This window comes from Hemitrygon akajei, chromosome 18, assembly GCF_048418815.1.
Source record: "Hemitrygon akajei chromosome 18, sHemAka1.3, whole genome shotgun sequence".
Lineage (NCBI taxonomy): Eukaryota > Metazoa > Chordata > Chondrichthyes > Myliobatiformes > Dasyatidae > Hemitrygon > Hemitrygon akajei.
Window position 1 is genome coordinate 39,430,338 of NC_133141.1, and position 14,032 is coordinate 39,444,369.

General features: G+C 42.6%; 1 protein-coding gene across 12 annotated transcripts in view; it reads left to right on the top strand.

Moving 5' to 3' along the window:
- The window catches only part of LOC140741337 (thyroid hormone receptor alpha), a 502,247-nt gene that overhangs the window by 342,934 nt on the left and 145,281 nt on the right, over positions 1–14,032 (top strand). Inside the window, exon 1 of one of the 12 annotated variants that reach the window (XM_073071447.1) lies at positions 548–641. The exons of 10 other annotated variants lie outside the window; for them this stretch is intronic. The gene's annotated coding sequence lies outside the window, so the exon portion shown is untranslated. Of the gene's footprint in view, positions 1–547; positions 642–6,026; positions 6,129–14,032 lie in introns of those variants that run through there. One more of the 12 variants, XM_073071446.1, reaches the window with a different exon arrangement.

Consider the following 14,032-nt stretch of genomic DNA (forward strand, 5'->3'; position numbering starts at 1 on the left):
AGTCGTTTAGGCACTTTAAATAATTTCTTGACCAGAGATATTCTGTGAGTTAAGGATGAATGTTGCATTCAAAAATCTTTTTCTAAGTTGAATTTATTATTGTCTGCACAAGTACAGGTGTAATGTTGCATCATCTCAGGAACACAGCATCACAAGAAAAACATAAATTAAATGTAAATTCATGCAGCCAAACTAACAATAGATCTTGGGAGTCTCAAGTGAATTTACATTCTCTGACTGTATGGTTGTGATTCAGCTTGTAGCTTTACAATTATGGCCAAAAATATTAGGTTTTGGTGCAGTCCTGTAAAATAAAAAGCATTTGGAGAGATCAGTGCAAAACTTGGCCTCTGGTAAAGCTCTATAAGTGATATAGCATCACCCAGAGGCCAGGCTTTGCAATTACAGATGGAATGGTTCCAACATTGCTGCAGCAGTACAGTATTGGAAGACAGGAGATGAAGGAATGAGACAGGCGAAAAAAATTACCTAACTGGGGAATCTGAAGACGCTAATGTCTAGAAATTGGATCCACTTGTACCAGCTTTTAAAGTGTAAATTGTGCAGAAAAAGCATTGCAGCATTTTTTAAATGTGTCCATTTCCTGTTTTGAGGTTGTGTTGATCAGCAAATTTCACCAGGTATTGTACTTCCTGTCATAACTCATTATCAAAAGTGGCTTTATTTCCCACATATCAGCAATCTGCATGGCTCATTTTAATTACTTAATGGCAGATATCGGATTGGGGGGGAGTTCACAATCTATCATCTTCATGATTTGCTCACAATGTATGTTATACTTAAAACATGAATCATGTGATTTAATGGGACATCACTGTTACATTTTGTTAATCACCTGTTGCTTCTTCTGTGAATATTTTTGCATTGAAATATCTGCTACAAGGAAGAGGAGAAGGGATCGTTGTCTCTTAATGTCTGCAGCCCCATTCATTGCCTCAAATCTTCTCAGAGATGATCACAGATTCCAGTTCATCCCCATTCCCAGCTCCATTATGGCATTGGCCATCCCTACCAGCCTAAAGCTCACTGAACCCAAGCCCGAATAAAATCCTTGCCCTTTTCTTTCTTCTTTCTAGCCTCAAGGTCCAATCCACCTGTTCTATTTCCCGTGTCCACGCCCTTTAACAGCACTGATCCATGTCACGTTACACAGGAGTAAGTTCCCTTTGCCACTTATCTGCCCAACTGGCCAGACTCTTTGTACCTTCCTATAGACTAAATGTTTGCGTCTTGCTGTCAGCCACACAATTTTTGAGTCATCTGTAAAACTTCCATCACGGCCTATACACAAGTTAATCTAGTAGTGCATATAAATGGAAGGGACAAAAATAATGTGTTTTGTGCAATCCTACTTGTATCAAACTTTTAATCACAAAATCAAATGTTAAACCTTTTGCATCTTTCAACAGAACCTTGGATCCAATTTGCCTCATTCTCTCTTGAATTTCATGGATTTTTTGTCCATTTTTTGACCAGATGGGTATTTTTCAAAAGCCTCTCTGAACTTAAAGCAAACTACATCAGGCACACCATCCTCGCTGACCTTCCTAAATACCTCCTCAAGGATTTGTTCCTTAACAAATCCATGCTGATTAATCTTGAGAAATTTGTACTTTCCTAATTGACATTGCTATTTTCCCTCATAATTGAAGGAAGGATGACTGTTAGCCTTTTTCTTGAATTAATTCACAACAATTCAATGATAGCAGGCATTTGCTACTCAGCCTCAATTATCCTTTGAACTGATTAAGATTAGCTTGAGTGGCTTACAGGGTTATTTTGGATGACAGTTAAGCATCAGCCACATTGGTGTGATTGAAGTTAACCTAAGCAAGACCAGTAAGGTCTTCAGATTGCCTTCCTTAATTAACATTGGGTGGGACAGGCTACACTCAGTGGCCACTTTATTAGGTACACCTGTACACCTGCTCATCAATGCAAATATCTAATTGGTCAATCATGTGGCAGCAACTCAATGCAAAGAACATTCCAACATGGTCAAGAGGTTCAGTTGTTGTTTGGACCAGACATCAGAATGGGAAAGAAATGTGATCTAAGTGACTTTGATTGTGGAATGATTGTTGGTGTCAGATGGGGTGGTTTGAGTGTCTTAGAAATTGCTGATCTCCTAGGATTTTCACATACAGCAGTCTCTAGAGTTTACAGAGAATGGTGCATAAAACAAAAAAACATCCAGTGAGTGACAATTCTGTGGGTGAAAATGCTTTGCTAACAAGATAGATCAGAGGAGAATGGCCAGACTAGTTTAAGCTGACAGGAAGGTGACAGTAAGTCAAATAACTGCACGTTACAACAGTGGTGTACAGAAGAGCATCTCTGAATGCACAACACATTGAACCTTGAAGTGGATGGGCCACAGCAGAAGAAGACCACAAACATACACTCAGTGACCACTTCATTAGGCACCTAGTAAACTGGCTAGAGAGAGTACTGGGCCACCTTTTTCCATTCAATTGTTGAGGTGGGATTTGAACTAAGTGCTGAAGATTATTCATCCTGTGCCAGTAAGTTGTGTTACTGGGCTGAAAACATCAGTGCTAGTGTTTCCCACAATCCTGATGTGTTCTGCAGGAAGCAATTGCTTCCGAGTGTTAAGAGATGCTAGGAGTGTTTCCAAGATTTACAGTAAGTGTTGTTCCAAGACATGAGAATATTAGGGAGTGGGTTCAACTGTGAAATACTGAATGGGTGGCTTTGGATCTTAGATATAACCACAAGAGATTTGGCAGATGCTGAAAATCCAGAGTAACTTGCACAAAATGCTGGAGATACTCAACAGGTTAGGCAGCATCTATGGAAAGTAATAAAGAGTTAATGTTTCCAGCTGACACCTGATGAAAGGTCTTGGCCTAAAATGTCAACTCTTTATTCTTTATCATAGATCCTGCCTAACCTGCTGAGTTCCTTCAGCATTTTGTGTGTGTTATCTTTTCGATGTCCCTTGGAGAACAGATGGTAGTTCTGATTAACCTCATCTGGATGAATGGCATTGGTGAAGCAGAAGATCTTACTGCAGATCAATATGGTCTCAGTTCTTTTCCTGCCATTAGTTTATCCCCAAAAGGCTTTTGGAACTTTTATTAGCTCTCAAGGGAAGAAAAAAAACATGCTAATGTTGATGAATGACCAGGGCAGTAGACCAAAAATCATATTTATTTATATCATAACTCTAGACAATTCACAAGAGTAAGCCATCTGATAGCTCATCTAAACAAAAGTGTCTGTAACTAAATTAAATGTCCCATACTCTCATCATGTTTAACTAGCTCCCTTGGTACATATGAAATTTCTAAACAACCTACAGAAAATTGCCTTGACTGCCAAGCATCTCGTTGATTGCACATGTTTAACCCATATAGAATTACTATTAGATGGATAGATAGATACTTTATTGATCCCAAAGGAAATTACGTAGCATTACAAGTGCACAAATCTACAAATATACAAATATTTGAAGAGAAGTAAGAAAGAATAAAAAATGTTACCTCAAACAGTCTAACAGGAGGGAGTCATCACTTCCCTGACTATAGGTTGACTCATTATAGAGTCTAATGGCCAAGGGTAAGAATGCCCTCATATAGCACTCTTTGGAGCAGCACAGTTGTCTTAGTCTCTTACTAAAAATGCTCCTCTGTTCAGCCAGGGTGGCATGCAGAGGGTGAGAAACATTGTCCAGCATTGCCAGGATTTTCCGTAGGATCCTTTGTTCTACCACAGCCTCCAGTGTGTCCAGTTTGACTCCTGCGACAGAGCCAGCCTTTCTAATCAGTTTATTGATCCTGTTGGCATCACCCACATTGATGCCATTGCCCCAGTACACCACCGCGTAGGAGATTGTACTGACGACAACAGACTGGTAGAACATGTGAAGGAGAGGCCTGCACACTCCAAAGAACCTCAGACTCCTCAGGAAGTACAGGTGACTCTGGCCCTTCTTGTACACAGCCTCTGTGTCGTTTATGACACAGCAAATTACTATCTTGTGTTTCTTGGCAAATAATTTCCTTATCAGAATTCGTCTGCTCATTGATGCCATGGGTCTTGCGATGCCAATAACCCTCAGGCAGTGTACCTAGACAGGTAAGTTGTCCTGGGATAGTAAGCCATCTAACTGTTGAGAAATCCCATTTCCACCTTTCCTACTCTGGTCACTGAAATGTACTTTGTGATGGCAATGCTGCCCCATTTTAACGTGTCAAACACCTGGTATAGTATGGAAACACCAATGGATCTATCCTTCAATCATCAGGCTCCTGAACCACCACGGATAACTTCACTCACCTCAACACTGAACACAACCCATGGGCTTGCTTTCAAGAACTCTACATTTCATGTTCTCAGTATTATTATTTTTCGTTCTTGTGTTTGCACAGTTTGTCTTTTGCACATTGGTTGTTTGTCAGACTCTGTGTGTAGTTTTTCATTGATTCCATTGTATTTCTTTGTTCTCCTGTGAATGCCTGCAAAAATGAATCCCATGGGGGAGGGGTGATGTGGGGTGACATATAAGCCCTTTGATAATAAATTTACTTTGAACTTTTGAACCGTGCCAAACCTACAGGCAACCCAGGTCTAAAACAGACCCCTCTTGAACTATGCTGCCTTTTGCCAACAGCTCACAAAGCCTAAATAGCCAAATACGCAAACACCAACATTTCCACAAAAAAAATTCACTTCTGTATAACCATAAGTAACATAGACATGGTTGGGAGGGAGGGATGGGTTTGTGAGGAAAAGTACAGCACGAGCAAATGGAGTAAAATTCTTCTTGGGAATGTATTGGCAGCTGTAAGCTTGAGACCTTGTTTTGCACAGGCAGTAACGAGGAATGGAAGTACACATTGGAATTCTCTCCATACTGTGAACTGACTTTTAAAACAGCATCTGTGTGACCTCGTTTTGGACCCGTAAGCACATTTGTAGCACAGCAGATCAGTGTGTATGGTTTCCTCGGAAAGCTGTGTGTTGTGGCAATTGCCCTAAATATTTCAAGGGGAGAGAGGTTCAAGCTCTTGATGCCCTGGAGCAGGCAGAGTTCCACCAGCTGAGGATGGGGGCTTGCCTGCAGCCTGTTTCATTGTTTTCATCTTCTTAGCCCTAATGCCTGGAAAAGCAGGACAGTGTTATTACTTATGATCCAAAGCAGTGCTCAAGCACATCCTCACATTCTTGGCAGATGTCCAGCAGGGCTGGCTTCCAACAATGACAGCAGCCCGATTGTATTTTTGCTTGTGGAAGAAGCTTCTCACTGCTGCATGTTGGATTCTAGCTGTAACTACACAAAGCTGTCTTTCTCTGTGTATTTTTCTGTGCTAGAACCTCTAATCTGTGGTGGTTTCACACATTTTTTTGGGGGCTGAATCGTTAGCAACCCTAAATTGGCTCAATTCATCTTAATAAGCAAGCTAAGGTCAGAATCAGTGCCTACTGTTCTCTCTCTCTTCCTCTCCTTCTCAGGTCCTGTCCCTTCCTGAGCCCAGGCTGGGAGGCTTAGTGTTCTAGGAACATAAGATTTAGGAACAGGATTGGCCATGTGGCTCTTGGAATTTCTCCATCATGGTTGATGCTCTGTCTTTTCCACTTTTCTGCCTCATCTTTGCGTTCTTTGATGTCTAAAAACATCCTAATATAAGCCTTGAGTATTCAAGTGGTGAAGAATTCCATCCATCTAAGGAATGTCTCCACATTGACATCTCCAATGGCAGATCCTTTATTCCAAAGCTATTCCCTTCAGTTCTAGACTCTGCAGCCTGAGGAAACAGCTTCTTGGGATGTGCCTTGTTAATTCCATTCAAAATCTTGCTTGTCTCAATGAAATTACCTTTCATTCTACTAAACCTCATTCATAAGACAACCTTCTGCTACCAAGAAGCATTGGATTGAATTTGCCCTGCTTGACTTTCGATGGAATATTTCGATTGCTGTCTCGACCAGTAATGAGTTGGAGCGGAGATGGTGCCTTCAGCAGGAGTGTACCTCCTAAACATGGATCATACTCGTAACCATGCTCAAAATGCTAGGCCAGAGGGAGAGCACTTAATATTTCACTGCTGGTTATTTGACTGAAAAAAGCATTGGACATGCAGGTAAGAATTGTCTTAAACTGCCTTCTATTTTGTCGCATTAATGTATGTAGAAATGTTTGTCAGTAGCTTGGCAGTGGCTAATTCCGTGGAATGTCTCAGCAGGACAGGTCCACTATCTAACTCAGGGACACATCTAAGTGCAAATGGACCAGGAAGGGATCGAGCAGAGTTGTCAGCCATGTGGCCAGGAAGAGTCAATTGTTTTCTTAACCCTCTCTGGAGCTGATGCCTTTTTCTGCTTGTACACTAATTAATTCCTCCTGTTCTGCTCATCTTTCCATGCTAAATATAATTTCAGTGGTTGTTTGGTTCCTTCTAACAGAAGGAAACAGCCATGGGATGTTATCTACTGATGCTGGGCCACCTCCTCTACGGGCTAGCCTCTCTGAGTGACATTGTGCTCCCCTTTTACCCATTCTCATCCCCTCACCTAACTATCACTTCTCCTTGGTGCCCTTCTTCTTTCCATGGTGCACCCTCCTCTCCTATCAGATTCCTTCTCCTTTAAAAGTGAAGAGCCTTTACCTCTTCCCCTATCATCTCCCAGCTTCTTACTTTACCTCCCTCCCTTGCCCCTCACCTGCCAGCTTGTATTCCATTCTCTTCCCTTACCTTCTTATTCTGGATTCTGCCCCCTTCCTGTCCAGTCCTGATGAAGGATCTCAGCCCAAAATTTTGACTGTTTATTCCCCTCCATAGCTGCTGCCTGACTTGCTGGGTTCCTCGAGCATTTTGTGTTTATAATCACATTGCTGTTTGAGGGAGCAGCCTTGCTTCAATTTATCCAGATTCCAGCACTTCCAACAGTTCCTCACTGGAGTGTCAGACTAAATTTTGTGCTTTAAATGAAACGTGATCCCGCTGCCTTCTGTCGGTCTCAAGAGAGGCATTCACTGAGCTATAGCTGCCAGTCACATCTCTACATTTGCCTTGAAAGCCCTCAAAGAAAGCAGCCAGCCAAATCAAAGACCCCACCTACCCCAGACATTCTGTCTTCTGCCCTGTCCCATCAGGCAGAAGATGCAAAAGCCTGAAGGCATATACCACCAGGCTCAAAGATAGCTTCCACCCTACTGCTATAAGACAACGTTTATCTCATTCTTTCTGGATCCATAACTACCCCTCTCTTATACAATTATTGAATGATTCCAAAGTATGATAAGATGGACTTTTGACTTCACAATCTATAGTTCTGTGCAGAAGCCTTAGGCACATATATATAATGAGGGTGCCCAAGACATTTGCACAGTCCTGTAGTAATTTTTTGTACTGCACGTACTGCTGCTGCAAAAAAAAACTAATTTTGTGACGTGTGTGAGTGATGATAGACCTGATTCTTAATATTTGATTCTGATATGGGTCTCTATTGTGGTCTGAGTGGGAAGAGGGCAGGGAGAGGGGAATCATGGTTGGGAAAAGGGGAATGGAGGGGGAGGGGAGTGGGGAGCACCAGAGAGACATTCTGCAATGATCAATAAACCAACTGTTTGGAATCAAATGTCCTAACCTGGTGTCTCAGGGCTGGATGTGTCTGCACCCGTGCCATTCCCTAGCCCGGTACTCCTTCTCTGCCACCTGTCCCACACCCTTCCCTCAGCACTCCACCCTCACCATTCCCAACACATTTAAAAACTCACTCTCTGCTTCACATTGTCAATTACAGTACTGAGCAAAAGTCTTGGGCATCCTAGATATATATATATATATATGTGTGTGTGTGTGTGTGTGCCTAAGACTTTTACATAGTACTGCATCTCATTATAATCTTGTACCCTTTTTCACCTGCTGTAGCTATTGCACATCATTCTGCATTCTGTCATTGTTGTAACTTGTTCTACTTCAAGTATGTCCATACAGATCAAGTGTAATGGCTTGATCTGTATAGAGAGAATGCAAGGTAAGTTTTGCACTGTATCTCAGTACATGTGACAATAAGAAACCAATTCCAGTTCCAGCTCTAGTGTGGTGGTTGCAATAGGGCATCATGAGTGAGGTTAGAACAGAGTAAACCTTGATTCCAAAACAGCTTCCTGGTAGGCAGTGACAGTCTTATTCTTGTCTTTGGGACGTACAGTAAGTTTTTGGGGAGAACCCTAGAATAGTGGTCCCCAAACTAAGGGGTGATTCCTTTGGAGGGGCACTGAAGATTACACTAGGTCCTTATGGCTTTAACAATGTTAAGACAGAAAGTTCACCAAAAAAGTAAACATAAATAAAAAAGTACTTGGCATACAGGCTGCTCTGACCGTGTTCACGGAGGGAAGGACTTTCCTTCTTACAAAAACTTGTGGCTGGTAATGTTGCCAATGCCAGTAAGGTCAGTAACTCAGATAGTTGAGGGAAGTCTGCTGTTGCTGCCAATCCCAAAATGTGCTCACCTGAAGTGTCCCTATCGCTGGGAAAACATAGAATATGGAACAGTACAGCTCAGTATGAACACTGCAGTCCACGATGCTGTACGGACCTATGTAAACCTACTCCACAATCAGTTGAGTCCTTCCCTCCTACACAGCCCTCAACCCTCTATTCTTACATCCTTGTGCCTAAGAATCTCTTAAATGTCCTTATTGTATCAGCTTCTGACACTACCCCAGCAGTATATTCCAGTAACCAACCACTCTCTGCGTAAAAAAAAAAAAAACACCTACCTCTGACATATCTCCTAAACTTTCCTCCATTCACTTTAAGATGATGTCCTCTGCTGTAGACCCCTGCCACCCTGGAAAACCGTGCTGGATGCCCATTCTATCTATGCCTCTCATAATCTTATACACTTACGTAGAATCACCGTTCATCCTCCTTTGCTCCAAAGAAAAAGCCCATGCTCACTCAGCCTTTCCTCATGAGATGTGTTCTGTAATCTAGGTAGCATCTTGGAAGATAAGTATCTACTTGGAATCAGAATAGACTGCTTACCTTTCTGCCATGTTTTCCTAGAAGACATCCCTCGTACCAGCACTGAGAGGGTCCTGAAGCAAAAGAGAAATATAATGACCTGTTTTGATATGACGTCATCCTCAAGCAATGAGGTTTTATGACCTCTTCAAGACCTCCCTCTGCTCAGCATGATAAATTGGTATTAATCCCCAATTTATTCAATCCTTACTTATAGTTTTTAATAAATTCTGTTGTATTTCTTTATTTTCCTGTAAATGCATGCAAGAAAACAAATCTCAGGGGTAGTATATGGTGATATATACATACTTTGATAATAAACTTACTTTGAACTTGCATTTCTGTAGCGCCTTCAATCCTGGGGTCATCTCAAATGTAATCCTGCTAGAATGTTGGCAACACCACAGATACCATATGCACATAAAGTACCACAAGATAAGGAACAGATAAACTGAGGAAACTTTATTCACCAAGCCACAAGGATAACTCCCAGGCTGCCTTCAGAATAATTCTGGTTTTGTTTTGATGTAGGGTTCTAACATTTCTGTGAAGAATTGGCTACCACTCCAGCAAGTTTCAGCTCATTCTTTTTTTATAGACTATCACCGAGTATATTAAATGCCTAGACGCAATAAACCAGACAACAGCCAAAGAATACATAAAACCACCCTTGAAATATTATTTGTAACTGATTACCAGACACAGTGTATGTGTGGAATGTAAGAAATTAGGTCATGTCACCTGTTATTCTTAGGGAAGCAAAGTAGTAAGCAGAGGGCACAGGAAGGTGAACAGTCTGTGTCAATGTCTGCTGAATTCAGTGTTGTGCAGAAAGGGAGACCCCTTCCTCTGGCTTTGCAAATGAGGTGAGGTTAAAATCAAATTGCAGAGTCTGGCAGGACGGTGGTGGGTTGGGATTGAGGCAGCCGTGCAGAAAAGGGAAGGGAGGATTGACCATGGAGATTGGGAGGATTGACCAGGAGCACTAGGAGAGGGAGGAATCGCACCCAGCATCAAGGGAAAAGATTTGGGAGGGAGACATAAGGAGTGGGAGAGGAGATTAGAAATGTTTATCTGGGAGTGGGAGTAGGAATGGAGATGTTGTTGGAGCTGCATTGCTAAAGGAGTGGGAAGAGCATGATCTAAGTAAATTATAAACACAAGAGATTCTGCAGATGCTGGAACTCTAGAGCAACACACACAAAGTGCTGGAGGAACTCAGCAGGTCAGGCACCGTCTCTGAAAACAACTAAACAGTCGATGCTTGGGGCTGAGAACCTTCATCACAAAATGTCAATTTCTATTCCTCTCATTTTCTTGGTATTCTTAATTAGTGCTGTAAGGTCAGGACTGCATACTCCTGTGGGTGCCTCAGGACAGCATGGTCCAAATTTTCCTGAGCTTTGCATACAGAATGATTCATTGTGTGTCTCTCTCTGATGCAAAAGGTTTTGACAAGATTGTAAGGGTAATGAATGGCTGGAAATATCTCGATGAGTTTTACGATTTGGCTGGGTGTGATTTGGTTAAGGCAATCTAAACTCCAGCACTGCACAACTGAATTTCCTGACATAAAAGTTTTTGTGTTGCTAGAGCTACCAGATGGGTGTTGACTCAATGCAGTGAAGGGCCTATTTCAGAATCCAAATCACTGACATTTGTTGTTTTGTGATCGTGGTGTAGTGCAGGACATTAAAATAACAAAATTTACAATAACACAAAATGCTGGAGGAACTTAACATATCAGGGAGAGGAACAAATAGTTGACGTTTGGGGCTGAGAGCCTTCATCAGGGCTTCACCTAAGCCTGAAAAGTTGACTGTTTATTCCCCTCCAGTGATGTTAGAAACATAGAAAACCTACAGCACAATACAGGCCCTTTGGCCCACAATACTGTGCCAAGCATGTACTTACTTTAGAAATTACCTCGGATTACCTATAGCCCTCTATTTTCCAAGCTCTGTGTACCTATCCAAAGTCTTAAAAGACCCTATCATATCTGCTTCCACCACTGTTGCCAGCAGCCCATTCCACACACTCACCACTCTCTGCGTTAATTTTTTTTAAAAAAACCCTGATATCTCCTCTGTACCTACTTCCAAGCACCTTAAAACTATGTCCTCTCGTGTTAGCCATTTCAGCCCTGGGGAAAAAGCCTCTGACTATCCACATGTTCCACCAGCATTTTGTGTGTTGCTCTGGATTTCCAGCATCTGCAAAATCACTTGTGTTTTTAATTTACAGTGGGTAGATTGATAGTTAGATAGATAGTGCAAAAGAGGAATAGGAAGGTGGTGTTCTTGGATTCATGACCAATCAGAAATCTGTTGGCAGAAGAGAAGAAGCTGTTCCTAAAACACTGAGCATGGGTCTTCAGGCTCCTGTACCTCATTCTTGATGTTAGTAATAAAATGGTGAGGGTCCTTAATGATGGATGCTGCCTTCTTGAGACAGTGCCTTTTGAAGGCATCCTTGATGGTGGGAAAAGTTGTGCCTATGATGGAGCTGGCTGAGCCTTTTCAATCCTGTGCATTGAAGCCTCCATACTAGGTGATGATTCAATCAGTCATAATCCTCTCCAGCATACATCTATAGAAATGTGCTAGAGTCTTCGATGATATAGCAAATCTCATCAAACTCCTTTGCTATATTTCCATGCTATATACCTCTATTACGGCGGCATAATAGAGCTTTGAGCAGCGACCAATCAGCGTTTGGGATTGATTAGTGAGAGCAAATTAAAGGGAGGCAGGGGCAAGTGCAGAGGCCATTGTTTGAGTGGGCAAAGTCAGAGTGGTGATCTTGAGGCTTTAGCTGTTTGAGGCTTCAGCCAAGAGAGGCTTCACTCAGAGAAAGCAAAGGAAAGAAAAGCTCAAGTTTTTTTCACTCTCTTCATTATACCTGCTCAGCTAGGACAGTAGGGATGACAGGCAGGATAGTGGAATGTTCCTCTTACAGGATGTGGGAAGGCAGAGTAACATCCAGTGTCCCTGACGACTACAACTGCGAGAAGTGCATCCAGCTGCAGCTTGTAACAATCCATGTTAAGGAGCTGGAGCTGGAAATGGATGAACTCCAGATCATTCGGGAGGCTGAGGGGATAATAGATAGCACATATAGAGAGGTGATTACACCCAAAGTTCGGACACAGGAAACTGGGTGACAGTCAAGAAGGGAAAAGGGGTTAAGGAGCCAGTGCAGAGTACCCCTGTGGCCACCCCCCTTAACAACAGGTTACTTTGGATGCTGTTTGGTGGGGTGGGGGGGTGACCTAACAAGGAAAATCACAGTGATCGGGTCTCTGGCACTGAGTCTGCCCCGAGACTCAGAAGGGGAGTGGGGAGAAGAGGCGAGCTGTGGTGATAGGGGATTCATTAGAGGAACGGACAGGAGGTCCTGTGGGATCGAGTCCTCAGCATTCTTAAGTGGGATGGTGAACAGCCAAAAGTCATGGCCCACATAGGTACCAATAACATTGGTAGGACGAGTGATGAGGTTCTGCAAAGGGAGTTCAGGGAGTTAGGTGCAAAGTTAAAGGGCAGGATCTCCCGGGTTGCGATCTCAGGATTCCTACTCGTGCCACGTGCTAGTGAGGCCAGAACTAAGAAGATCATACAGTTTAATACGTGGCTAAGGAGTTGGTGTAGGAGGAAGGGCATAAGATTTTTGGATCATTGAGCTCTCTTCCAGGGAAGGTGGAACCTGTACCGAAGGGACAGTATACACCTGAACTGGAGGGGGACTAATATCCTAGCAGGAAGGTTTGTTAATGCTGCACGGTGGAGTTGCGGGGGGATGGGAACCAAAGAACCAGAATAGTTAGTGGAGAGGTTGTGTTGGCAGATGTTGATAAGACTTCAAACAAACCTAGGAATCAAAAATGTGCATGGTGTGACTAGTGTCTGGAGCTGCCTATATTTAAATACAAGAAGTATCGTAGGAAAGAGGGATGATAGTGCTGAAGATGAGGTAGCTGGTTTGTAAACAGAGGCAATGTGTCATGAGGAGAGGCTGTTGATAGGGCAAAATTGCAGTCAACAGGATGAGTTACAACATAAAAGGTGGAAAACATCAAAAAGGGTGAATACCGGTTTGAAGGTGTTGTATCTGAATGCACGCAGTATACGAATAAGGTAGATGAACTTGCAGCACAGTTGCAGATTGGCAGATATGATGTTGTAAGCATCATTGAATCATGGCTGAAAGTTCACAGCTGGGAGCTTAATGTCCAACAATACACATTGTATCGAAAGGATAGGCAGGAGGGCAGAAGGTGCGGCTTTGCTCTGTGGCGAAAAGAAATGAAACCAGATCATTAGAAAGAGGTGACATAGGGTTGGAAGGTGTTGAATCATTGTGGATAAAGCTAAGGATCTGCAAGGGTAAAAAGACCCTGGTGGGAGTTGTAAACAGATCCCCAAACAGTAGTAAGGATGTGGCCTACAAATTACGACGTGAGATAGAAAATACATGCCAAACGAGCAGTGTTACAATAGTCATGGGAGACTTCAATATGCAGGCAGATTGGGAAAATCAGGTTGGTGCTGGATTACAGGAGGGGGCATTTCTAGAGTGCCTACAAGATGGCTTTTTAGAACAGCTCATGGTTGAGCCCACTAGAGCATCAGCTGTTCTGCATTGGGAGTTGTGCAATGAACCGGAGAGAGCTGAAGGTAAAAGAACCCTGGGGGAACAAGTGATCATATGATCGAATTCACACTGAAATTTGAGAAGGAGAAGCTAAAGTCAGATGCATCAGTATTACAGTGGAGTAAAGGGAATTATAGAGACATGAGGGAAGAGTTGGCCAGAGTTGATTGGAAAAGAACGCTAACAGGGATGACAACAAAGCAACAATGGCTGGAATTTGTGGAAGCAGTTCAGAAGGAACAGGATATAGACATCCCAAAGAGGAAGAAGTACTCTGAAGGAAAGATGACACAACCGTGGCTAACAAGAGAAGTCAAAGTCAACATAAAAGTCAAAGAGAAGGCATATAATAGAACAAA